The sequence below is a fragment of the Gorilla gorilla genome, chromosome X (genome assembly GCF_029281585.2).
Source record: "Gorilla gorilla gorilla isolate KB3781 chromosome X, NHGRI_mGorGor1-v2.1_pri, whole genome shotgun sequence".
Taxonomy (NCBI): Eukaryota; Metazoa; Chordata; class Mammalia; order Primates; family Hominidae; genus Gorilla; species Gorilla gorilla.
Window position 1 is genome coordinate 38,220,095 of NC_073247.2, and position 26,509 is coordinate 38,246,603.

Consider the following 26,509-nt stretch of genomic DNA (forward strand, 5'->3'; position numbering starts at 1 on the left):
TGCACTGCAGCCTGAGGGACAGAGTTAGACTCCATCAGAAGAAAAAAAAAGAAGACAAAGAAAGAAAGAATGAAAGAAAGAAAGAAAGAAAGAGAAAGAAAGAAAAAAAGAAAGAAAGAGAAAGAAAGAAAGAGAAAGAAAATTGAAATGGAAGGCATTGGATGGCATGCTAGAAAGAATACAGCCAAGCCTGACTCTAACTGTGGTTTCTTGAACAATATGATACACCTGTTCAGCTATGTTTTTAATAAAATGAAATAAATGAGCATTTAGATTTGATACCTGCACAATTCACTTTGTTTTAATTCCATAATTTTATGATACCTAGTCCTCATATTTGCTATTTAATAAATAGTCATAGTTTTCCAAAGTCTGTATACAGATACTCCTTTAGCAGGAGGAATAATTTAAGGCATATAAACGTGAACAAGTTGTGAGTAAATGGCCCTCAAGATTTGCTTTACTTTTCCTCCAAAATATTAGTTTTTCAAGCAAAAGGTCTTCAAATGATTGACAAGCCTCTTCCTGTCAAGTGCAATAGCAAATCCTTCTGAAAAACTGTCAGTGGGTTTGATTCTTGAATCTCTCTTTAAATAGACTCCATAGGGCAGCCTAGACAAAAAACACAATGGCAGTGAAGACACTTAGAGGGAAGTTGGAAAACCGTGTGTCCTTTAAAGCAGCAGATTTTTTTATTGTAGGATAATATCCCCAAAAGGTTATTTATACAACTAAATTGGGAAGATCAATCTGGCATTATCATTTTATCAGGTCAGAAGGGGCTGAAGAGGGCACTACTGCATGTGCCATGAAGAGTTTTAACATATTTTCTTTGAAAAAATGTATACAATATTCTTTTAACCTGACCTAACCCCTGGTACTTGGGTAAAAGCAGAAGGGTACTTCTTTTCAGGCAAAAATTTTCCGCAAAGTAAACAGAGGTCATAGATTTTCACCAGTATGATTGACAGGGAAAGGCTTAGAAAGAACTTTATAGAGGTGATAAAAATGTGCTACAGTTAAGTTATTAAATCTTAAAGCAAATCTACTTATGTCAATTCAATATTTCTATTTTATAGTATTTTTCAATATTCATATAATCCTCTCACTCAAACCGGATGCCTGGATATGTATAGCCTTTACATAAAGTTGTTGATGTTTCCTAATAGCTTTGGGGATTGGGGAAATGAGAATGATGTCCAATAATGTGTGATAAAATTAGAAACACACATATTCTGTACACCTTCAGTAAGTGTTCTTTGGGTTCCGTTAAATTTATATATTAAAATGTGCAGAGTTGGAGGATTGTAACATTTTTCAGGAACTCTACAAAGCAATTCAACAGAAACCCAACAAAATAGATAAATTTTACCTAGTTTGTCAATTATTCTACTCTTTTTATTTTTTTACTAACACAATTAAATATTAGCTATTTCCCTTAATGTTTAATGTCTAGCAAAGAGACTCTTCAAATTTTGAAAATAGACTGTCTCTAGGTAAGCTAGCTACTTTGTAGACTAGAATGAATCATTGTCTAATTAGTCAATGAATACCTCTTTATAATCAGGCTATCTACTAGGCAATGAGGGAGAATATTGTTTTTAATACAATTAAGGAAGCAAAGTAAATGAAGGAAAGGGAAGAAGAAAGAGGGAAAGAAAAAGAATGAAAGAACAATGATATTCGCATAAATATATAAGAATCATACAATTGTCATAAGTATACGTATATATAAGAACTCTTGGCATTCAGGAGCAAAAGAGCTAAAAAACCTTATAGTTGAATTTTTATGAATTAAAAATTTTTTTTATTAACTATTTGATTTTATCCTTACAGTTTCCTTGTCATTTATGCAGGATACATTTTTCCCAGTGTGTATGGTGGGAAAAAAGGAATTCTATTCATAATGATTTAAATTCAAGAAAATGTTTATATGATGCTTATCTTGATTTTTTTCCTTATTTGATAAATTTTCTTTAATATTGAGGCATGAAATGCAAAGAAAGGTTTTGTTTTATTTATATATGTTATTAATTTGGAAGGCACTATTGTTTGTTGATGCAACAACTGTTGCATCCCTTTTCTGTCTTGATTTGTCTCCCAGCATAGAGGCCAAAAATATCAGATAGTCACTTCCTGAGCCTACTGGGCCAAGTTACCAATGTCTCTTGCCTTTGGCATATGGGGGTTTGGCTACCAGGGAACTTGTAGGACTGAATCTCCTCCATACAAATGGAGAGGACTCATGAGAGGATCTTCATTTTTTAACAACTGCTTTCTTTCCAGTTTGAGACATTTCAGTGTGAAGATGTTATATTTGCTACGGTCATGTTGCTACCATTTCACCAAGAGATTTACAGAGATAATGACTTGGGCCCTTGAGCCTTGGACTAATCATAGACTATCTACTTTAAACTTTTTCTTAAAAAATATGTTTGTAGTAGTTAAGCCACTATTATTTGCATATTTGGTCACTTGCTGTTGAATGAATCTTAACTGTACACCGTCTGACTTTTAAAAAAAATGACTTCTTTCTGCTTTATATCTAGGAAAACTCAAACTCTCAAATGTATGAAACAATTGAATTGATGCAGAGAAAGCTGGAACTAACACTTTCTGAGAACCTGCTACTACTGTGGGGCAGACATTATGCAAAATATTCTACATTTATTCTTTTGACTATTTTAAATGTCCCTTTTCTAATTAAAACCTTTTTCTCAGCACAGTGTCTATCAAAAGGGTTTTCATTGTCCAAATATTTGTTGAGGAGTTATGGAATCTCAGGCTCTGGTCTGGGGACTAGGCCAAAAGTACCAAACAAAAAAGCCATGGTGATTATATTATAACAAAAATTGGCAGAAAACTAATAAATAAATAAATAGCTAATAAGCAAAGCAAGAAATGTTTTGAAAAAAAATGTGATTCAGTGTAAAGATAGTGCTGGGGGTGGAAAAAGATGTTATACTCCATAGTGTCTTTATAAAAGCCTCCCATGTTAAGGGGATAATTTAGAAAAGAATTCCTGGATGTGAGGGACCACGTGGATATTTCCAGAAAAGTAATGTTCCAGGAAGACAGCACAAAAAGGGCAAATGCCTTAGACAGAAATGTTGTTGTCTCATTCGAAGTATAACAGTGATATTAAAGTGGGCATAATACAGTCAGCAAGGGAGGGAAAAGTAAGAGATGACTCAGGAGAGAGGAAAGGCCTTACAGGCATTTTTAAGGAATATGACTATCACTCTAAGAAAGATAAATCTCTGTAAAGTTTTGAGCACTGACAGAATGATATGACTTGGTTTCCATGGCAAAAAGTGGGTCTATAGAGGAGTAAATGTGGATAGAGAACAACTGATTGTGAGGTTATTGCAATTACCCAGGCCAGAGACGATGATGTCTCAAGCAAAGTGGTAGCATCAAAGTAGTGAGTTTCTGAAGTGTTGAGGTAATCCATTAAATAGCACCTGCTTCCATGCTCAGGTTCTGAGACCACTGGGAAATAAATGAAAAGGTTAAGCAGATAAGGGCCAAAATATAGGCAGGGTGTATGACTCACACCTGTAATCCCACTGTTTGGGAGGCCAAAGTAGAAGGATTGCTTGAGGCCAGGAGATGGAGACCAGCCTGGGCAACATAGGGATATTCCATCTCTACAAAAATAAAAATAAAACAAAAAATAGCTGGGCATGGTGGTGTGCACCTGTAGTCCTAGCTACTTGGGAGGCTGAGGAAGAAGGATGGCTTGAGCCTAGGAGTTCGACATCGAGATGAGCTATGATTGCATCACTGCACTCCAGCCTGGGCGACAGAGCCAGACTCCGTCTCAAAAAAAAAAAAAAAAAAAAGAGTCAAAACGGACTGATAGTTTCCTGGCCCCTAGTCTAAACCTTGGATCAACCCATCCAATGAAAGATTGTGCCTTCAGACCAATGTATTTAAATCTTTGCCTTTCACTCCCAAGTTGGAGAACGGACCAGTTCTCCTGAGTGCTGTAACTTTGACAGGATAGATGAAACTAACTGAAAAAGGAGGAACGAAAATTAAAGCATTTTATGTGTTGAGGAGTATTAACACATCTGTAAATGGGTCATAAGTGTTAAGGAAAAAAAAATCCATCCTCATAGGAGGGGAAAGGATATATAAGGAGTAGGGAAGAACCTTTGCCCTTAATATTTTTTTTCTCTTTGCTTTATTTACCATTGGGGAAAACCATTGACTTATAGTCAAGCAACAGTTTTGCATTCTCCTATTAGAATTGATTGATTCTTTCGATTCAAACAAAAGTGAGAATTGATTCTCACTTTTATGAGACTATTTCTTGCATAGCGATCACTGCTTCTTTGGTTATCCTTCCAGGGGAATTACTGGGAAATACGAATTTTGCCACCTGAAACCCCTGAAGTGGAACTGAATATTACGTTTATTATGTTCTAAGTCTACTTTGTAGCCAAGACCAACGTTCCACTCACTATTTTTCTTTTTTCACTGCACATTATTTCTAGCCATATTGCCAAACGTTCTGCAACAGAATAAAATGACAATATTAAAATACTCTAATAATAAAATGTCAATATAAAGCCACCCTAAACTTAAATAAAAATCACATCACTCCCATATAAAATTCTTGGGAAGAAATTAGAGTGCACAGATTAAACTTCCTTGTAAGTTAAACTCCTGAATAAACCCCACAAATAAAATCACCTTCCTCTCATGAGGAAGAATTTAAAAGAAATTAAAATCCATAATTTATATTCTCAATTTCTCATCCTGCAAAAATCTCATTCAGGAGGCTTCTTCATGATAGTTCCAAACTAAAATTCATTTGGAAGCTTCATTATGGGATGTTTCTTACTGAGATGAGTATAATTCAGGGCAGAGTTTTTATTAATTCAACACCAAGATCCTAACATGCTTTAATTTTTAAAGAGTCCAAAGAAACAATGAATTAAAGTAAAGGAACAGGGAAGATTATCATGGCATTGTATCCAGTGCTACAAATTTTAGAGAGAAAAGTAATCCAAACAGTTTGATAGTGGATAGAACAAGTTAAAAGAACAGGAATATATAAGACTTTAGCAATACTGTAAAGTGACTAGACCTAACAGACATCTGGAGAACACTCCACCCAACAAAAGCAGAATACATTCTTCTCAAGCATACACTGAAGGATAAAACATATGCCAGTCTATAAAACAAGCCTCAATAAATGTGAAAGGACTGAAATTAATAAAATATATGATCTCTTACTAAAAAAGAATTAAACTAGATATAAATTACAGAAGGAAATATGAGAAATCAATAAACATGTGGAAATTAAGCAATATACTTCTAAATAACCAATAAGTTAAAGGACAAATTACAAGGGAAATTAGAAAATACTTTTAGGTAAAAAAAGGGAAAACATACCAAAACTTGTGTCCAAAGAAAAGCTATAAGTAGTGCTTAATTTATAGCTGCAATGCCTTTATTAAATAAGAAGAAACTCTCAAATCGGTAACATAAACTTCCACATTGAGAAACTAGAAAAATAAGAGCAAACTAAATCCAAATAAAGCAAGAGACTCAAAATAATAAAGATTGGAGGGAACATAAATGAAGCAGAGATTAGAGAAAAAAAAGCAAAGAAAATCAATGAAACCAAAAGTTGGTGCTTTGAAATGATAAAAAGAAACTGACAAACTTTTAGCTACATTTATCAAGAAAAGAGAAGACTTTTCTTCTATTAATATCTGGAATGAAAGAGAATATACCACTACCGACCTTAGATACGAGAAAATAATTTTAAGAAAATAATGTGAATAACTGCATGCCACAAATTAGATGACTTTGATGAAATAGACAGCTTTCAATAAATGACTGAAACTGACTCAAGTAGAAATAGAAAATCTGAGTAGACATAAAAAGTAAAGAGATTGAATTAGTAATTAACTCCTCTGCCACTAATACACAAAACATTCCCAGGTCCAGTGGCTCCACTGTAAATTCTACCAAACAATGAAAGAAGATTAATACCAATTCCCTCACAAATTCTTTGAAAAAAAAATAGAATATGGAGCAGGTCCCAAATCATTCTTTGAGTCCAGTATTACCCCGATACAAATACCAGACAAAGATACCAACAAAAAAAACCTACAAACCATATTCCTTATGAATATAGATCCAAAATCCTCAAAAAAAAAAAAACTAGACAACTGAATATAGAGCATAAAAAAATAAATTCACATCATCACTGAAAAAGTTTTTCCCCAAGAATGCAAGTTTGGTTTATCATCTAAGAAGCAATTGATTTAATATATCATATTAATAGGTAAAAACACCAAAAAACACATAATCATCTTAATAGATACAGAATAAACATTTCACAAAATTCAACAACATTTCATGATAAAGCATCTTAACAAGCTAGTAATAAAAGATAACTGCTTCAAATTAATAAAAAGCATCTAATAAAAATCCATAACTAACATCACATTTAATAGTCAAAAATTAAATGTTTTCTCCCTAAGACAAGAATGTCTGCTCTTGCCACTTAAACGCTGTATTGGAAGTTCTAGCCAGGGAAATTAGGTAAGAAAAATAGATAAAAATATTTCATATTAAAAAGGAAGTAAAACTCTCTCTATTTTCAGATGACCTGACCTTGTGTACAGGAAACCTAAGGAATCCACTCGAAAACTATAGGAACTAATAGACAAGTTCAGCAAGGCTGAAGGATACAAAACCAATACACAAATATCAATTGTATTCTTATATAATAACAATGAACAATCTGAAAATGTAATTAAGAAAACAATTACATTTACAATAAATCAAAATCATATAATTCTTAGGAATAAATTTAACAAAAGAAGTACAAGAATTGTACACAGAATATTGCAGAACAGTTCGACAGAAATGAAAGATCTAAATAAATGAAAACACATCCCATGTTGACAGAACGAAAGATTTAATATTCTTAAGATAGCAGTGTTTCCCAATTAATCTACAATCTCTATCAAAATCGCAGCTGGCATTTTTGCAGATATTGGCAAACCGATCCTAAATTTATATGGAAATACAAGGGACTCAGAATGCCCCAAACAATCTTGATAAAGATGAACAAAGACAAAGGACACTATTTCCCAATTTCAAAACTTACTACAATGCTAAAGTACCCAAGACAGTAAAGTTCTGGCATAAGGTTAGACATGATAATTAATTGAATAGAACTGAGAGCTCAGAAATAAACCCTTACTTTATGGTCAATTTATTTTTGAATTGGTCAATTGATTTTTGAAAATCAATCATGGTCAGTTGATTTTTGAAAAGAGCGCCATGACAATTCAATAGACAAATAATGTTATTTTCAACAAATGGTGCTGGGAGAACTGGATATCCACATGCAAAAGAATGAAGTTGGACCCTGAACTCACACCATGCACACACATGAAAATAACTCAAAATGCATCATACACATAAATTTAACAGTTAAAACAATAACAGCCTTAAAAGAAAACAGGAATAAATCTTTGTATTTATTTGTATTGTATTTAGATAAATAGGCAATGTTTTCTTAGATATGACACCAAAAGTACATATCTAAGCAATAAAGGAAAAATAAATTGAACTTCATCAAAATTAAAAATATTTGCACCCAAAGATCACCATAAAGGAAGTGAAAAGAAAATTCGCACAATGAGAAAAAATATTAGCAAATCATACAGTGATAAGGGACTTGGATCAGCATACATAAGGAACTCTTATGACTCCATAATGTAAAGGTAACACATTGTGTGTGTATATATATATGTATAAATCAAGATACACATCATCAATTGATGGACACTTAGGCTATTACCATATCTTGGTTATTGTGAATAGTGCTGCAGTATATATATATATATATATATATATATATACATACACACACACACCTATGTATATACACATATACACATATATATGTATACACACACACACGTGTGCGCGCACACACACACGTGTGTATACACACACATATACATATGTACGCACATACGTATATATATGTATATATACATATATATGTGTGTGTATATATATATACACAATGGAATATTATCCAGCCTCATAAAGGAGATACTACCATTTGTGACAATATGTGTGAGCCTGGAGAATATTATTCTAAATAAAATACGCCATACACAGAAAGAAACATAGTGTATTATCTCACCTAAATGTGGAATTTTGTTGAACGGTCAAATAAATAGAATTAGAGTAGAACTGTGATTGCCAGGTATGAAGAGGGGGAGGAAATGGGAAGAAGCATGTCTAAGTGTACACTCCTTTATGTAAGATGAATAAGTCTAGAGATTTAATGTACAGCATAAGGATTATAGTTGAGTATTTTATTGTATACTGAAAATTTTTTTTTTATTATACTTTAAGTTTTAGGGTACATGTGCACAATGTGCAGGTTAGTTACATATGTATACATGTGCCATTCTGGTGCCCTGCACCCACTAACTCGTCATCTAGCATTAGGTATATCTCCCAGTGCTATCCCTCCCCCCTCCCCCCACCCCACCACAGTCCCCAGAGTGTGATATTCCCCTTCCTGTGTCCATGTGATCTCATTGTTCAATTCCCACCTATGAGTGAGAATATGCGGTGTTTGGTTTTTTGTTCTTGCGATAGTTTACTGAGAATGATGGTTTCCAATTTCATCCATGTCCCTACAAAGGACATGAACTCATCATTTTTTATGGCTGCATAGTATTCCATGGTGTATATGTGCCACATTTTCTTAATCCAGTCTATCATTGTTGGACATTTGGGTTGGTTCCAAGTCTTTGCTATTGTGAATAATGCCGCAATAAACATACGTGTGCATGTGTCTTTATAGCAGCATGATTTATAGTCCTTTGGGTATATACCCAGTAATGGGATGGCTGGGTCAAATGGTATTTCTAGTTCTAGATCCCTGAGGAATCGCCACACTGACTTCCACAATGGTTGAACTAGTTTACAGTCCCACCAACAGTGTAAAAGTGTTCCTATTTCTCCACATCCTCTACAGCACCTGTTGTTTCCTGACTTTTTAATGATTGCCATTCTAACTGGTTTGAGATGATATCTCATAGTGGTTTTGATTTGCATTTCTCTGATGGCCAGTGATGATGAGCATTTTTTCATGTGTTTTTTGGCTGCATAAATGTCTTCTTTTGAGAACTGAAAATTTTCTAAGAAAGTAGATTTTAGGTGCTCTTACCTAAAAAAAGTGACTATGAAAGATGATGAATGTGTTAATTTGTTAGTTTGTAGTAATGATTTCATTATGTATGTGTGTAGCAACACATCATGTTAAACACCTTAAATATATGCAATAAAATAAATTTCAAAAATTAAGACATGAAATTTTTTAATTTTTTTATTTCAGGTTCAGGGGTAGATATGCATGTTTGCTATATAGGGAAACTGCATGTCACAAAGATTTGGTGTACAGATTGTCACCCAGGTAATAAGCATGGTACCCAATAAGAATTTTTTCTGATCCTCTCCCTCCTCTTCCCCTCCATCCTCAAATAGGCCCTAGTGTCTCTTCTTTCCCTCCTAGTGTTCATGTGTTCTCATCATTTTGGCTTCCATTTATAAATGCAATATTTGTTTTTTGGTTCTTGTGTTAGTTTTCAAAAGAAAATGGCCTCCAGCTCCCTCCATGTTCCTGCAAAGGAGATGATCTCATTCTTTTTCAAGGCTGCATACTATTCCATGGTGTATATATACCAATTTTCTTTATCCAGTCTACCATTTATGGGCATTTAGGTTGATACCATGTCTTTGATATTGTGACTAGTGCTGCAATAAACATTTCTATACAAGTTTTTGTATAGAAATATGTTTCATTTCTTAGGTATATAACTAGGAGTAAAATTACAGGATCATATGGTAACTCCATGACTAGCTTTTTGAAGAACTGTTTTCCAAAGTGACTGGACCATTTTACATTTCCACAAGCAAAATATGAAGGTTTCAGTTTTTGCACATCCCTGTAAACACTTACTATTGTCATTCTTTTTCATTATAGCCATCCTACTGAATGCAAACTTGTATCTTATTGTGGTTTTGATTTGCATTTCTTTAATGATCAGTGATGCTGAGCTTTTTTTCATATGCTTGTTGGCTGCATGAATGTCTTCTTTTGAAAAGTGTGTTCATGTCCTTTGCCCACTTTTTAATGGGGTTGTTTTTTCTTGTAAATTTACTTAAGTCCCTTATAGATTCTGGATAGTTGACTTTTATCAAATGCATAGTTTGCAAATATTTTCTCCCATTCTGTAGGTTGCCTGTTTACTCTGTTGATAGTTTATTTTGCTGTGCAGAAGCCCTTTAGTTTAATTAGATTCTATTTGTCAATTGTTTTTGTTGCGATTGTTTTTGCCATCTTTGTCATGAAATATTTGCTAGTTTCTATGTCCAGAATGGTATTGCCTAGGTTATTTTCCAGAGTTTTCACAGATTTAGGTTTTACATTTAAGTCTCTAATCCTTCTTGAGTTGATTTTTTGTATGTGGTATAAGGAAGGGGTTCAGATTCAGTCTTCTGTATATGGCTAGCCAGCTATCCCAGCACCATTTATTGAATAGGTGACCCTCCTTTCCCTATTGCTTGTTTTTGTCAGTTTTGTCAAAGACCAGATGCTTGTAGGTGTGCAGCCTTATTTCTTGGCTCTCTATTCTGTTCCATTGGTCTATTTGCCTGTTTTTTGTACCAGTGCCGCGCTGTTTTGGTTACTGTATCCCAGTAGTATAGTTTGAAGTTGGATAACGTGATGCCTCCAGTTTCTTTATTATTATTATTATTATTTTTGGCATAGTATTGCCTGGGCTATTTGGGCTCCTTTTTTCATTCCATAGGAATTTTAAAATAGTTTTTTTTCTAATTTTGTGAAGAATTTCATTGGTAGTTTGATAGGAATAGCATTGAATCTGTAAATTGTTTGGGGCAGTATGGCTATTTTAACATTATTGATTCTTCCTCTAAAGAAAGACCAACTTAAAACTGGGAAAGGGAATTAAATAGACATTTCTCAATAGAAGATATATAAATAGGCAATAGACACATGAAAAGATGCTTAACATCATTAGTCATTAAGGAAATGCAAATCAAACTACAATGAGATGCTACTTCACACCCACTAGGATGGCTATAAATTTAAAAAGGCACAATGAAAAGTGTTGGCAAGGACGTGGAGAAATTGGAACCCTCATACATTGCTGATGGGTTTGTGAAGTGGTACAGCTGCTTTGGAAAACAGTTTGGCAGTTCCTCAAAAAGTTAAACATAGAGTTCCATATGACCCAGCAATTCCACCCTTATTTATGTATCCAAGAAAAATGGAAACATATGCCAACACAAAAACCTGTACATGAATGTTTATAGCAACATTACTCATAATATCCAAAATGTGGAAACAACCCAAATATCCATCAACTGATGAATGGATAAATAAGATGTGGTATATCATAAAATGGAATGCTATTCAGCAAAAATAGGGAATGAAGTACTGATACATGCTACAATATGAATGGACCTTGAAAACATTATGCTAATGAAATAAGCCAGTCACGGAAGAACACATATTGTATGATTCCATTTACATAAAATGTTTAGAATAGGCAAGTGAGTAGAGCCAGAATGTGGTTGCCTAAGGCTAGGTGAATGGGGGGAAATGGGAAGTGACTACCAATGAGCATGGGGTTTCTTTCTGGGGTGGGGAAAATGTCCTAAAATTAGATTGTGGTGATGGCTGCACAACTCTGTGAATATACTAAAAACTATTGATTTGTATAATTTCAATGGATGATTTTTATTGAATGTTAATATTTCAATCATCCTGTTTAAAAATAAATAATGTGCATATTGTAGTTTTTAGGGATGAAGTTTCCTGATATCTGAAACTGACTTTGAAACTGATCAAAGATATTGTGGATTGATAATTGGATAAATGGGTAGATGGCTAGAGACACAGATATATGATGAAGCAAACAGCAAAATCTTAACAATCATAACATTTAGTTGGTGATTATATGGATATGGCGTTTCTATATGTTTGAAAAATTTCAAATATAATGATGGAAAAATACCAAAAAAGTAATTTGAAGCTAAATTATAGTTCTGTAAACCAGAATCGAGTGTTGCAACCCAGAATGAAGACTCGGTAATATCTAGGGAAAGGAGCATATATGGAAATCATCTTGGCTTTCATTTCACTAGGATGCTAATCAGCCTATTACTGTTGCTTGGAATCCATGGTCTATGAGTTTAGGATTAAATTGGGCTTTGTGTTCCCATAATATGTTAATATTTGCACTAGGGGGTTATAATATCTGGAGGGAAAATAAAACTATAGATACATTAGTTACTGAGAGTGTTATTTGAAACACTGTGGCTTTTTTGACAAAGTAGAATTTTGTGATTATGGAAGTTATGGTAAATAAAAATGGCATCTTATTAGAGGTGCTTTTCTTTCCTATCCACCAATTTCAAAATCTTTTAGTATGTGTTTTCTCTGTTTCACATTTCTTATTTTATTTTACTTTATTTAAAATGTTCAACTTTTATTTTAGTTTTGTGGTGTATATGTGAAGGTTTTTTACCTGGATATATTGAGTGATGCTGAGGTTTAGGGTACAATTGATTCCCCTCACTCATGCACTGAGCATAGTACCCAATAGTTAGTTTTTCAACCCTTGCCTCCCTTCCCTCTCTAATAGTTACCAGTGTCTATTGTTCCCATCTTTACGTCCATATGTGCTCAGTATTTAGCTCTCACTTACAAATGAGAACATGCGCTATTGTTTCCTGCATTAATTTGCTTAGGATAATGGCCTCCAGCTGCATCTATGTTGCTGCAAAGGACATGATTTCATTCTTCTTAATGGCTGCATAGTATTCTGTGGTGTATATATACCACATTGTCTTTATCCAGTCCACCATTGACATCTATACCCATACCACTCTGAATGTGTCTGATATCAGAAGCTAAGCAGAGTCATGCCTGGTTAGTTCTTGGATGGGAGTTTCACCTTTCTGTCACATAGTGCTACACTCAACTCTCATAAGGTGGCATTTTCAATCTTGTATTATCTTAGCTATATCTACTGTGTCTGGTTTTATAATTGTTTATATATATGCAATCTTCTTTCAAGGATGTTTCAAGGAATATTTGTACTATTGTCTACCCATTTGTTTCAGTCTACATTGACTGATCTTTAGTAGATGCCAAAGGCATTGCTACAGAAGATTTTTCAGGTTAAACCCCTACCGATCTATTGAGGACCAGTATCTTCCCCTTCTCCTCAAAACACTGCTATCTCTGCTATTTAATATTCCCAATCTCAAGTAGCATTTCTTTCTACTACCCATTTACTCTTCCATTACTGGAAAATGCCTCCAGTGTTTCATTTTCTTTTCTTCATTAGCACAGTTGAGTTTCTCATAGTTCTAGTTCCACCTGCTTTTTTTTTTTTTTTTTTTTTTTTTTTTTTTTTTTTTTACAGAGTTTCGCTCTTGTTGCACAGGCTGGAGTAGTGCAATGGCGTGATCTCGGCTCACCACAACCTCGGCCTCCCAGGTTCAAGCAATTCTCCTGCCTCAGCCTCCTGAATAGCTGGGATTACAGGCACGCGCCACCACGCCCGGCTAATTTGGCATTTTTTTAGTAGAGACGAGGTTTCTCCATGTTGGTCAGGCTGGTCTTGAACTCCCGACCTCAGGTGATCCGCCTGCCTCAGCCTCCCAAAGTGCTGGGATGACAGGCGTGAGCCACCGCACCCGACCAGTTCCACCTGCTTCTTAAGTTGGTACCTTTCCACTCTATTAGATTCTGGGCTAGTTCTCTTCACTGGACCTTAAAGACTTTCATTTGTGTTTGTATTTTCCTTACATTTTGTTGTAACACTTTTTAAATAACATTATATTAACTTATTTTGTTGATTAGTGCATAGTGAGAGATAAAAAATTGAACTTCTTTACAGTTGATTCAAGGTCTATATGAAAAATAAGGCAAGGAACCAGTTGATTTTAAACTACACCACAAACAATAAAATATTAGCAACCGTGATGGGGTTCTTCTCACACTGTATCTCTCTGACTGACTTTTCTTCCTTCCCTTTCCACTCTTAAATGCTTACGTGATTACGTTAGGCCTACTTGGATAATCTAGAATAACCACTCAATTCTATTGTCAGCTGATTAGCAAATCTTAATTCCATCTACAAAGTCTCTTTTGCCATGTAACATAAAAATCACAGAAGTAACACCATGGGCTAAAGGGGTTAAAGATCATGGGGGCCAAAATCTTGTCTCTTCACCAGTCCTTGTCTGTGGACTGTTTCTGTGGCTGGCATGTTCATTTTTTTTTTAACAATGTCTTTCAAAAAGCAAAAGATTAAATGTGGGAAATGCCCAATTATTTTTTTTTTGCTTTCTGATTATGCTTTTTGTGTGTCCTATCTAATAAATCATTGCAAATAATATGCCCTACTTTTTCTAGGATTTTTTATTTTTAGCTTTCACATTTCTGTGAAATGTATTTTGAGTTGTTTTGTATATGGTTTGCATTAAGGGCCTATACTCAATTATTTTCCACATAGATGTTCAGTTGTTCAAACGTAGTTGAAGATTCTTTTCCCATTGATTTTCTATCCATTTTCTGTACATTGTACTGTTTCATTGACTATGTGCCTATCCTGCAGCCCAATGTCATATTGCACCATTACAGTAACTCTTCAAATCAAGTAGTGTAAGTCCTTTGACTTTGTTCCTCAGTTTAAAAGTGCTTTGGGCAGGCATTCTTGGTCTTTTCAATTCCCATATACATCCTAAAATCAATTTTCCAATTTCTATAAATTTTTAAAACTTCTGAAATTTTGGTTGGTTTTGTGTTGAATATATAGATAAATTTGGGTGTAACTTGTATATTATCTATTTTAGTCATCCAATCCAGAATTAGAGTATTTTTCTTAATTTATTTAAATATTCTCTAATCTGTTTGTCAGTGTTCTCTAGTCTCAATTCTTCTGTTTTTCGTGTCTTTTGTTAAATTTAATCATAAGTACTTGATGATTTGAGGTACTACTGTAAATACAAACTAATATTTTATTCATTTTTGTATATTAACCTAGTCTCTGACCATGATAAAGTCACTTATTTTTTCTAGAAGTTATATGCAGATTCCTCAGCATTCTCCTATTTTAACAATTATTTCACCTGCATATGTATATAGTTTTACTTCTTCCTTTAACATTTTATCACTTTCATTTTTTTCCTTCCTTCATTGCTATGGCTAGGGCCTCCAACACAAAGTTTAAGAGAAGTGTTGAAAGGGGACATTGTCTTGTTTCTGACATTAGAAGAAAAGATTTACTCTTTCACCATTAAGTATGATGTTAGCTGTAGAATTTTCATTGTTTGTAGATGCCCATTATCTAATTGCGGAAGTTGTCTTCTATTACTAGTTTGATGAATATTTTTATCATGAATGGCTATTTGATTTTGTAAAACGATCTTTCTGCATCTCGTAAAATGACAAAATATACACCTACTATGTACCCACAAAAATTAAAAATATAAAAATTGAAAATAATTTAAAAAGACAAAATTATTTTTCCTTTTGTTCTCTTAATATGGTTTGCTAATTACATTAACTGATTACTTCAGTATTAAACAAAACTGGAATTCTGTAGATAAACCCTCCTTAGTCAGGGTGTATTATTATTTTATATATGGTGGACTTAGATTCAGTAATATTTGGACCATGCAACATATGAGAGACCATGCAATATTTTTCTTTCTGTGTCTGGCTCATTTCACTTAATATAATGTCTTTCAGGTCTTTCTCTGTTGGGGCAAAGAGCAGAATTTTCTTCTTTTTTATGGGTGAATAATTTTCCTACATCTATATTTGTGTGTGTGTGTGTACGTGTGTGTGTTTGTGTGTGTGTGTATATATATATAATATATATATATATATTTGACTTTGTTATTCAGTTTAGAAGTGCTTATATGTGTATATATATACATTCCTCTTGTCACACAAAAGTAACTATGTGAGATGATGGATATGCTAATTTGCTTCACTATAGCAACCACTTTACTATTTATATCCCATAACATCATGTTCTAAGCCTCAAATATACACAATAAAATTGATTTCAATGAATAAAAATTAAAGAAAATAATTAAAAAGGAATATTGATCTGCAGTTTTTTTATAATATCATTTCGTGATTTTAGTATTAGAGTAATGCTGGCCTCATAAAATGAGTTGAAAAGTGTTCCCTCCATTGAATTTTCTTAAGGAGTTTGAGGTTGGTATAATTTCTCAAATGTTCACTAGATTTCAACAAAGAATCCACCAGAAACATGGAGGGTTTTGGGGGGAAGTTAGCTAACTATGAATTCAATTTATTTAATATATCTAGCACTATTCAGGTTATTTATTTCTTCTTGAGTGAGTTTTGGTAGCTTGAATCTTTCAAGGGACTTCTCTGTTCATCTAGGTTTTAGAATTTGTTTGCATAAAGTTGTACATGATGTTCCTTTATTATCCTTTTAATAGATATAGGATCTGCAGTAATATTCATTATTTCCTTCAAGATATTGGGATTTTCTATCATTTTTTATTATTAATATAGCTAGGGGTTGTGAATTTTGTTGATATTTTCCAAGAACCAGATTTTGGCATTATTTTATTTTGGAGTATTTAATCCAATTAACATATTTCTGTCATTTGAGTCATCTCAGAATCGGCATCTGTTGACTGTCTTTTCCTTTGAAGTGGGGTCTAAGTTTCCTGGTTCTTTGTATGTCAGATAATTTCAAATTGTATCATGGCCACTAGGAATTTCATGTTGTAGACACTCTGAATTATGTTATATTGCTCTGAACAGTACCAATTTGTTTCTCTTCCAGTAAGTAGTTAAAATAGTTAGACCCAAACTGCAAAATATCCTAACTGAAGGGGTCAGTGGCTCAAATTTCAGTTGTTGAAAGCTGTTTCCAGTTTTCCCTACATATGCATGTTTCACAGGTTGAAGTGAGTTTAAACACAAAATTTAGGGTTTCTCTTCTTTGATTATTTTCCTTCCAGGGTTCTGTGTTCACTTGACTACCAGAAACATTTCTAGTTTACCATCAGAGTTTTAGCCGCTTCCATGCTTCTGTGACTGCAGCTACTCTCAGGTAAAACTGTAAAAATACAGGGTATTCGCACAGTGCTGGTCACTTGGTCACTTCTAAAAATGTTTGTATTTGTACAGTTTCTAGAGCCCCAGGTATTTGGGTTTATTTGTTTATTTTTGTCTAATGTTTATAGCTCATATTTGTGGGAGGATCAATATGTTAGGCGCTTACTTCTTCAAAATGGAAGCAGAAACCACTAGTGGAAGCTTTAAAATAGATAATTGTCTGTTTCTATAGAGATAGACTGTATTCACGTGGGATTGAGCAAAGGCATGAGCCTCAGTAAAGTGGACCCATCAGAAAATATGTGTAAGGAGTCTGTCTTGAATTAATTAACAGTGAAATCCCTATTTATGATCCAAGTAGATATGCTGAGGCAGACCAGTGTACAGAATTTGAGGAAGAGGTCTGAGTTGGAAAGAGAATTTTGGCAATCACCAGTGTATAGAATGTATGGCATCTAAGTGAATTAAACTGGATTAAACTATGAAAGGAATAATTTTATGTAAAGAAGAACAAAGTCTGAGGACTGAAAGGAGTCATTTCAGAGCTTTAGGAGCCAGGAAAATAAGAAGAAACAAGGAAAAAAGACTGAGAATAAAATAATGGACTTGGAAGGTATGAGGAGAATCAAATAAATGCTTCAAGAAAATTGGATTAGAATAATGCCAAATGTTGCTAATGAATGAAATAAGATGAGGACTGAAAATTGGCTGGTAAAATTGGATTAATGTACATTATTGATTACCTTAAAAGAGCAGTGTGTATGAAGTAGTTGAAAGAAACTCTTCAGGAGATTCAAGAAAAAAATAGGTAATAAGAGGCAGAAATACCTAGGACATACACAAACCTTTTGAGGAGATTTTCTGTAAAGGGGAACAGAGTAATGGGGCAATAATTGAAGGAGAAAATTGGAGGAAAAAAGGTATTAATGTTAGAAGTAACATTATACATTGTTTATTTGCGGGCAGAAATTATCTAACCAAGGGAAAAGAAAATTGAAGATGTAGGACATCAGTTGGCAAACGTTTTCTCTAAAGGGACAGATATTAAATATTATAAACTTTGTCAGCCATATGATCTCTGTCATAACTGCAACCATAGGTAACATGTAAATTAATGGGCATGGCTGTGTTCCAATGAAACTTGATTTACTAACAGATGAAAGGCAGGGTTGGGTTGTGGGCCTTAGTTTGCTGGCCACTGATATTAAGAGAAAAGAGGGTAATATCAGAAATTAAATTCGTGAGTAGGCAAGCCTTGAGAGGATCCAATATACAAGTATAGAAATTATCAGTTGATCAAAAAAGAAAGTTCATCCATTTTAATAGAATTTAGGGTGAAGTATGACCCTTATATAGGTAGAATGGTAGATGGTGGTTGTAGAAGCATATACAACTCTCCTTTAGATTTCTTCTATTTTTCCATGTTAGGAAATGTTAAATCATCCACTTGATCTTAATTATCCTATCCATCCCTGGTAAACATCTTCAGCTTTGCCTACCCCTATTCCATGCTCTGCTTACAGTAACAGAATCATTTTATAATAGAAAAAAAGAGAGGAAAATGCAAAATGATTTTTAATGGTTTCTCAAATAACACTAATTCTGCTTCTCATTCATTAAACACCTAAAACGATAGAGCAGTCTGAGAAATCAAGGGGTTAGAATTATTGTTAACCTTTAATTTTACCAAACCAGATTCTAAATGTATGGTAATTCATTGTGAGTTTTTTTTTTAACTTGAGACTGTTCTAAAAGTGCACCTAAAACATCTTTTTCCTGTTTGTCATAATAAGGCAAAGAAATGTTCTTAGCAATTTCTTTCCCAGCCATTTTTTAACTTCAAAAACTTTTCTCTAAATATGCTTAGTTTAGTAGAGAAATGTTTATTCCCATTGTATAAAATGACTGCATTTTAACACCACTAAGATTTAGAAGGTATTCTATTTTGGTGGAGTACTTCTATGGCAGCCAACATTACATTACAGAAGGTGCTGTAAACTACAGTGATTGCAAAAGTAATAGCAACAAGCATACAGATATTTGAGAAAATCATGTTTTCTGAGATTGAATATATTGACAGTCTTTCTAGCCTCCCCATTTTCCCTACTCTTCCAAAATTTGAAGTAATTGCAAATGTCAGTGCCCTGGATTCTATCAGGTTTGAGGCCATATTGCTTCAGTCTTTTGAGTAAGAACCCTGCAGCCACCTTATAAAACATGTTTAAGGTAGAAACCACATGGATTTTTTTATTTTTTATTTTTATTTTTTTAGTTAAAGACAAGTAGTTCTGGGTTCAGACATAATTTTCAGAAAATAGCTTCTCACCTGTGTGTTGGGGACTTAAAATGGTTTTACTATGACACTAATATTTTTCCCTTCACAAGATACAGTGTACAATATTTTGTAGGGAAAATAATATTTGAGTGGAAATGGGAGTCAAAGGTAACTGAGAGTAGGCCGGGCACGGTGGCTCATGCCTGTAATCCCAGCACTTTGGGAGGCCAAGGTGGACAGATCACGAGGTCAGGAGATCGAGACCATCCTGGCTAACACAGTGAAACCCCGTCTCTACTAAAAATACAAAAAATTAGCTGGGCTGGTGGCAGAAGGCTGAGGCAGGAGAATGGCGTGAACCCGGGAGGCGGAGCTTGCAGTGAGCCGAGATCGCGCCACTGCATTCCAACCTGGGCGACAGAGCGAGACTCCGTCTCAAAAAAAAAAAAGGAACTGAGACTAGATCTATTCTTGAAATCTGTGGTGGAATTTGGAAAAACTAATAAACCGTCATGACACTTTAACTCAATGGTTAAGAGCACAGATTCAGGATCCAGGCTTACAAGTTTGAGAAAGTTATTATACCTCAGGATCTCTGCTTTCTCATCTGTAAAATAGAAATCAGTAATACCCACTTCATAGGGTTATTATAAGAAGTAATGTTTTAATATTTGTCAAAAACGTAGAACAGTACCTAGCACAATAAGTGTCAGTTAAATAAAAACTAAATAAATAATGCATGAGGGGAAGTTATTGATGCAAAATAAAGTGGCCCAGGAAAAGAGCTTGGGGGCATCACTGCGTCAAGCTATGTCATAATAAAAACTAAGTATTCATGCTCCCAGGTCATTTCTGCCTCAATAACTTTAACTACAAGTACATAAGACTTTCAGAGATGACTAATGCTAAATTAATGATAGTCCTTTCTTCAGAATGGATATAAATGTTTTTGCTTTTCTATCTCAGAGCTTTTAACATTATTATTGTCAAATATGTTTGAACTACACATTGCATAACCTTAAACTTAAATTTGTTATGTTCTCCCTTCATCAGTATTGGGCAAACTAAAATCCAATGACTTGGTTTGTTTATTATCTTTATTAAGAAATCTGATTAGACTTGCACTAAAACAATTTATTTTATCCTGTTAGGAAGCTGCACTGTTGCAGAGGTCCATTAACTCTTTCAGGACGGTGTGGAATCAGTGGGGAAATCTCTAATTGCTACTGACACAGGTGAGTGGCATGGGTAGCAAATTATGCATGGCGGCAGCAATTTCCTAGAAGACCTGTGATTGCTTAGTGGTTAAAAAGCTTTAATGTGCCTCCAGTGCCTAAGTCATTAACAGAGAATGATTTAGGCACAGGAAGAATCTAACTAAAATGTAAAACTGTGAAGGCATTACAAATAATAGTGTACCTAATAAAAGTACTTGAATATTAGTTTGTGTCAGATACATTTTCCCATTAACTATAATAGGTCATGAAAAATACAAAGCAATTGAAAAGCACAAAAAGAAATCTTGTCATAAAATGACACAACAATAATCAGAAATAAAGCAAACAACCTTTTCTTTATATGTTTACAACTTGCTCATATTTATAAAATCTTCACTTTTGTAAGAGTTTAATGTGCCACTGTCACTATATCACTGGCTTTCCAAGCCTTATCATCAGCTCCCATAGGAAATGTGTCATTCGATTTTAAAAACAGGGGAAACTGAGACTGTATGTATTTCTGAGCTGTAAAACTTGTGATATCCAAGTATTTTATTTTGCTTTAGGATCACATTTATTCTTTTTTTATTTTTAGTTCTGGGGGACATGTGCAGGATGTGAATGTTTGTTACATAGGTAAAGGTATGTCATAGTGGTTTACTGCATCTATCAACCCATCACCTAGGTATTAAGCCCAGCATGCATTAGCCATCCTTTCTGATACTCTCTCCCCCCACCCCACCCCCGACAGGCTGCAGTGTGTGTTGTTCTCCTCCCTGTGTCCACGTGTTCTCATTGTTCAGCTCCCACTTACAAGTGAGAACATGTGGTGCTTGGTTTTCTGTTCCTGCATTAGTTTGCTGAGGATAATGGCTTCCAGCTTCATCCATGTCCCTGCAAAGGACATGAACTCGTTCCTTTTTATGCCTGCATAATATTCCATAGTGTATATGTACAACATTTTCTTTATCCAGTCTTTCATTGATGGGCATTTGGGTTGATTCCATGTCCTTGCTATTGTGAATAGTGCTGTAGTTAACATATGTGTGCATGTATCTCTTTAATAGAATGATTTACATTCCTCTGGGTATATACCCAGTAATGGGATAGCTGGGTCAAATTGTATTTCTGGTTTTAGCTCTTTGAGGAATCACCACACTGTCTTCCACAATGGCAGAACTAATTTACATTCCCACCAACAGTGTTAAAGTTTCCTTCTGCTCCACAACGTCACCAGCATCTGTTGTTTCTTGACTTTTTAATAATGGCCATTCCAACTGACGTGAGATGGTATCTCATTGTGGTTTTGATTTACATTTCTCTAATGATCAGTGATGATGAGCTTTTTTTCATATGTTTGTTGGCTGCATGAATGTCTTCTTTTGAGAAGTGTCTGTTCATGTCCTTTGCCCACTTTTTAATGGGGTTGTTTTTTTCTTGTAAATGTGTTTGAGTTTCTTGCAGATTCTTGATATTAGACCTTTGTCAGGTGGACAGATTGCAAAGATTTTCTCCCACTCTGTAGGTTGCCTGTTCATTCTGATGATAGTTTCTTTTGCTGTGCAGAAGCTCTTTAATTAGATATCATTTGTCAATTTTTGCTTTTGTTAAGATATATGATGTTTTATTTCCTTAGAACAACTATTTAAAAATACCCATGTTCTCCTTTCAGTCTCTAGAGAAATGTGAAATTTTTAAAGTACATACAAGCATAGTCTACCAACCATGTACAGTTCTGATTGCATTTTCAATCCTATAATTTTCATGAGAGCATAATTTTTTATTCCGTTGAATTACCATAACTTAGTCATTTCTCTATTATAAAATATTCTATTTTACTATTGTTAACAATGTTATAATTAACATCATTTTTCCTAACTTTTGAGAAATAATTTACATAAAATAAAACCAACACATATTAAGTGTATAGTTTGATGAGTTTTGGTGATTGTATGTATTTGTGTAGCCATTCCCACAAACATGATATAGATCCAAAAATTCCATAGTGACTCTTTGAATTAGATTTCCTCCTCTCATCCTCCATCCCAGGTAACAACTGATCAGCTTTTTGTCACTATAGTTTTGCCTTTTCTAGAATTTCATACAAATGGAATCATGTACTATGCAGTCTTTCATGTTTCATTTCCTAACATAGCATCATGTTTTTGAGATTCATTCATGTTTTTGTGTATATCAATATTTTGGTCGTTTTGTTCCATTGTATAAATATACCACAATTTGTTTATTCAATCACCACTTTTAGGACACTTCCCCTGCTTCTAGTTTGTGTATAAGCTTATTATGGTTAATTTTATGTGTCAACTTGACTTGGCCACAGGCTGCCCAGTTACTTGGTCAAACATTATTCTGAGTGTGTCTGTGAGAGTGTTTCTGGATGAGATTAACATTTGAATCGGTAGACGGAGTAAAGCAGACTGCCCTCCCTAATGTTGAGGGAGCCCTGATGCAATCAACTGAAGGCCTAAGTAGAAAAAAAAAAAAGCCAACCTTTCTGAGAACAGGAGGGAACACTGCCTGCTTAACTGCTTGAGCTGCAACATTACTCTTTTCTGGCTTTCAAACCATGACTGAAACATTGGTTATTCTTGGGTCTCAAGCCTGCTGGCTTTCCAAATGGAATTTAAAATCTTGGTTCTCCTGGTTCTTCAGACTTCAGACTCAATCTAATACAACACCATTGGCTCTTCTGGGTCTCTATCTTGCTAACTGCAGGTCTTGGTGCTTCTCAGACAATTCCTTATTACATATGTATGTGTGTGTATGTATGTATATTATATATGTATACATAAAACAGGCACGCATATACACACACATATATCCTATTGCTTCTGTTTTTCTGAAGAATTTTGACTAGTACAAAGTCTTTCTGTAGACCTATTTTTAAATTTATCTTGGGCAAACATCTAGGAGTGGGACTTCTGGGTCATGAAAAGTGCATATAACAGTGATATTTAATTGGCAAATTTTTTTCAAAATGGCTGCAACATTTTGCATCCCCACCAGCAATGTATGAGAAATGCAGTTGCTTCATATCTTTGTCCAAACCTAGCATTTTCCATTTCTTAGATTTTAGCAATTCTAGTGAATATATCATTGTGGTTTTAATTTTAATTTCCTCATGGTTAATGACATAGAACACTTTTTCTTATGATAATTGGCCATAGATCTATTTCGTTTTGTTAAAGAAAATATGTTAAAATATAAAACATACATAAAGAAAGTGTATTTTAAGAGGTACTTTTGTTAAGTACCTCTTAAAATCATTTACCCATTAAATTTTTTTTTTTTTTTGAGACGGAGTCTTGCTGTCACCCAGGCTGGAGTGCAGTGCGATCTTGGCTCACTGAAACCTCCGCCTCCTGGGTTCAAGCGATTCTCCTGCCTCAGCCTCCTGAGTAGCTGGGACTACAGGTGCTTGTCGCCATGCCTGGCTAATTTTTGCATTTTTAGTAGAGGTGGGATTTTGACATGTTGCTCAGGCTGGTCTCAAACTTCTGACCTCAAATGATCCGCACACCTCAGCCTCCCAAAGTGCTGGGATAACAGGCATGAGCCACTGTGCCAGGTCAAAAATTTTATTTTCTTGATAGTGAATTAAATTTGTTCTTTATATTTTTTGGATACATGGCCTTTGTTAAATTTACGATTTACAAATATTTTCTTCCATTCGGTGTATGGCAATCAATTTTGTTTCCTAAACCATGTCCGTAAAAGAACAAAAGTCTATTTGTGTTTTTTTTTCTTTTATGGATTATGCTTTATGTCCTGCTTAAGAAACTTTGTCAAAGTCAATATGACAAAGATTTTTTTCCTGTGTTTTCTTCAAGTGGTTTTGTATCTTTATCTTACATATAGGTCTATAATTCATTTAAGCTAAGTTTTATATATGATTTTGAGTCAAGGGTTTTTTTTAACCATACAGATATCCAATTGTTCCAATAATATTTATTTAAAAATATATCTTTCCCCTATTGGAATACCTTAATACCTATGTCAAAAACCACTTCACCATATATATGTGGGTCTATTTCTGGAATCTTGACTTTGTTTCATTTAGATAATGTCTATTACACCTATACTACACTGCATTAATTATTTTATCGTTATAGTGAGTCTTGAATCAGACAGTAAAAGTTCCCCAAAGTTATTCTTTTTCAAAGCTATTTCAGCTATTGTAGATTATTTTTATTTTCATATATTTATTATAATCAACCTATCAATTTGACTAAGACTCCATTAAATCTATAGATCAATTTGAGAAGAACTGACATTTCAAAAAAATTTAGTCTTCTAATTTATGAAAACTGTATGTATTTATGTGTGTGTTCTTTAAGTTAACATTACCCATGTTTTGTAATTTGGTGTTCAGACCTTACATATATTTTATTAAATGCATTTATAAATAGTTTATTTTTTACTGTATTAAAATTTGAGTTTTAAAATTTATTTCTTAAATATTTTTATTTTATAGAAATACGATTAATTTGTTTATATTCTATTGGTCTTTGTATTTGTATTGGTCTTATAAATTGTAAGCTTGAAAAGTGTGATTGTTAATTGTAATAACTATCTTGTAGATTTTAAAGGGTTTTCCACATACATAATTAGATTATCTGCAAATCAAGATGGCTTTGCTTTTTTATTTTTCAATCAAATTGTAGGCCTTTCATTTATTTATCCATTCATTCCATTTATCCTTTTGCACTATCTGATACTTCCAGTATAATGTTGAATATAATGGCAGCAAATACTTTAAAGCTAATCCAATTTAAGAAAATGGTGCATGAGAACAAAAAGAAGGAAAAGTTAAAAGCTAATTAATTTCACTGTTGCTCATAATAAGGTACTGATACATAATGTGTAAACAAAGAAAAGACTAAGGATGTCATATAAATATATATAGAACATGGATTTTTAAAGTCCTAAATATCGTAGAACTACAAAATACTAAACGTATTTAAATAAATACAGATGGGCATAATTCACCTAACAATTTTTTAGTTTAGGATTGAAACACAAAGCAAACCTAATTCTAATCTATGGAATAAAACAAAGATTGAAAATGAATTGATGGACAAGAGAAATTAGTTAGAAAACAAAATCTGCAAAATAAGAAAACATAAGATTGTTTAAAATAATAAAGTAGATTAGCTCACAGAGGAAAGAAAAAAAGCATTAAAACACAAAATAAGAAATAATAGGAGGCAATCAAGTAACTCATAATTTTAAAAAATCACTCACAAACTATTTTATGCAGCCCTATGTAAAAAATCTAAATTAAATGGATAATTTTCTAGAAAAATACAACAGAAGAATAATTACCAGAAGAGAAATTTGAAACAGATAATTTCCCTAGATAATTGGAGAAATTTGTAAATAAAATAATGCCCTCCTCCCTGTGAATAACACCAAGCTCAGATGGTTTCACATGAAATCCTACCAAATCCATAAAGAACAGATCATTCTGATGGTAATTCACCTATTCATGAGTACATAGAAAGCTGAAATATATTAAAATTATTTTCATCAAGTATGAATGACATTTTATCCATAACCTGAAAAATGCACAAAAAGGAAAACCACAGAACATTTTCATTTATCTCTCATTGAGGCATCTCATTTATGCAATTTAATGCAAATTAATATGATTTCTAACAATGTTGAAAAGACATTTTTACTGGATTCAAATCTGTCCTTTTTTAAAAGAAAACAAAATAAAAATATCTTGATAAAATAGAATTCAACAGATACTTCATTAAAATGATTTATGTACAGATGAATCTCGAC

General features: G+C 33.7%; 1 protein-coding gene across 30 annotated transcripts in view; it reads left to right on the forward strand.

Moving 5' to 3' along the window:
• DCAF8L2 (DDB1 and CUL4 associated factor 8 like 2) overlaps nucleotides 1–26,509 on the forward strand; it is a 164,631-nt gene that overhangs the window by 110,028 nt on the left and 28,094 nt on the right. For 10 of the 30 annotated variants that reach the window (XM_055375432.1, XM_055375434.1, XM_004063939.4 and 7 more), the window contains 2 exons: nucleotides 17,113–17,204; nucleotides 20,636–20,719. The exons of 7 other annotated variants lie outside the window; for them this stretch is intronic. The gene's annotated coding sequence lies outside the window, so the exon portion shown is untranslated. Of the gene's footprint in view, nucleotides 1–9,397; nucleotides 9,476–17,112; nucleotides 17,205–20,635; nucleotides 20,720–26,509 lie in introns of all 30 variants that reach the window. 13 more of the 30 variants (XM_055375443.1, XM_055375441.1, XM_055375442.1 and 10 more) reach the window with 2 other exon arrangements.